Raw genomic sequence first — 1,992 nt, 5'->3', positions numbered from 1 at the left:
TTACTTGTTCATTTGGTTTGCATCGATTGGGTCTCAGCACTAGCCCTCCTCATTTTACCTCACCCATATCCACCTAGAAACCGTCAGCTTCCTCCCTTTCATTCGCCTGTCCACTCCTGATTCTCTACCACCGCACAGCCGCCATGGAATCATTAGAATTTGGGTAAGTAAGAAGGTGAGCTGAATGTTTTCCACACACACACACACAAACACACACACACACACACACACATATATATATATTCTTTCTTTTACCCACTAGTTTCCGAGAGTTAACATGACAGGATCCAACTCGATTGTACATGGACATCAACATGTGGAAGATGATATGCAAGTGCTGATCACAACACCTCTATTAAAATGCTTAAAGAAGTTATTTTCCCAAGGTTTGGAGTCTCTAGATATTTAATGACTGATGGTGGTTCACACTTTATTCATGGTGCTTTCCGTGACATGCTTGATAAATATGATGTCAACCATAGAATTGCATCACCCTATCATCCTCAATCTAGTGGTCAAGTTGAACTTAGCAATAGAGAAATAAAATTAATATTACAAAAACTATTAATAAGTCCCGAAAGAATTGGTCTAAGAAATTGGATGATGCACTTTGGGCCTACGGAACAGCTTATAAAAATCCTATGGGTATGTCTACCTATAAAATGGTTTATGGAAAAGCTTGTCATTTGCCTCTTGAGTTAGAACATAAAGCATATTGGGCAATTAAAGAACTTAATTATGATTTCGAACTTGCCGGTGAAAATAGGTTATTTGATATTAGCTCACTAGATGAATGGAGAACCCAAGCTTATGAGAATACCAAATTGTTTAAATAAAAAGTTAAAATATGGCATGATAAAAGAATCCAAAAGCGGGAATTCAAAGTTGGGGAATATGTTCTTTTGTACAACTCTCGTTTTAGATTCTTTGCAGGAAAAATTCTTTCCAAATGGGAAGGACCTTATGTTATCGAAGAGGTTTATCGCTCTAGAGCTACCAAAATTAATAATTTCGAATGTATTAACCCGAAGGTGGTTAATGGGCAAAGAATCAAACATTATATCTTAGGTACGCCTATTAATGTTGAAAGCAATATTATCCAAACCATAACACCGAAGGAACAGAACCCTGAAAAAGAGGAGGTACGTGATACGGTAAGTAAATGGACTCCGAAAAATCCACAAAATATTTTTTGTCAGTTTTGGAATATTACAAAAATTAGGAAAATAATAAACAACCAGGAAGGCAACCGAGGAGGTCACAAGACATCAGGGTGCGCCTGCCTTGCCTGGCGCGCCCAAGTGGGTTGTACCCACCTCTGGAACCTTCCTGACTCCGTTTCCCTTCCGTTTTGCTTGTTTCCCATGATAAAAAAACTTTATATACCCCCCGAACGTATTGACCACTGTATCACAGAGAAATCTTTTGTTCTTGTTTCTTGCTGTTTTTTGTCAGATCCATCGAGCTAGCATCGTGTCTTCTCCCTCCTCCAACATAGCAGAAGAGGATGTTTGGTTGATGAAGATAGAACCGAAGAGAGAGGAACCAAAGGAAGCCATCAAGGGGGACAAGAGCAAGGAAGCTACAGGAGATCAAACCTCAGTAGTAAGGGCAGGCCATGCGAGCATAAGAAGAAGAGGATATCCTTCAACCATACTACTGTTGAAAATGTTGCATGGAAAACAAAAAAAATTCTACGCACACGCAAGATCTATCCATGGAGATGCATAGCAATGAGAGGGGATAGTTTGTCTACGTATCCTCGTAGACCATAAGCGAAAGCGTTTAACAACGCAGTTAATGTAGTCGAACTTCTTCGTGCTCCAACCGATCAAGTACCGAACGTACATCACCTCCGCGTTCAGCACACGTTCAGCTCGGTGACGTCCTCCGCCTTCTTGATCTAGCAAGACGACGATGTAGTAGATGAGTTCTGGCAGTATGATGACGTGATGACAGTGATGGTGAAGCTATCTCCGCAGGGCTTCGTCT

Source organism: Triticum urartu, chromosome 5 (assembly GCF_003073215.2).
Source record: "Triticum urartu cultivar G1812 chromosome 5, Tu2.1, whole genome shotgun sequence".
NCBI classification, from domain to species: Eukaryota; Viridiplantae; Streptophyta; class Magnoliopsida; order Poales; family Poaceae; genus Triticum; species Triticum urartu.
The sequence above is the reverse complement of the archived record's forward strand: the minus strand, read 5'-3'. Positions refer to the sequence as shown.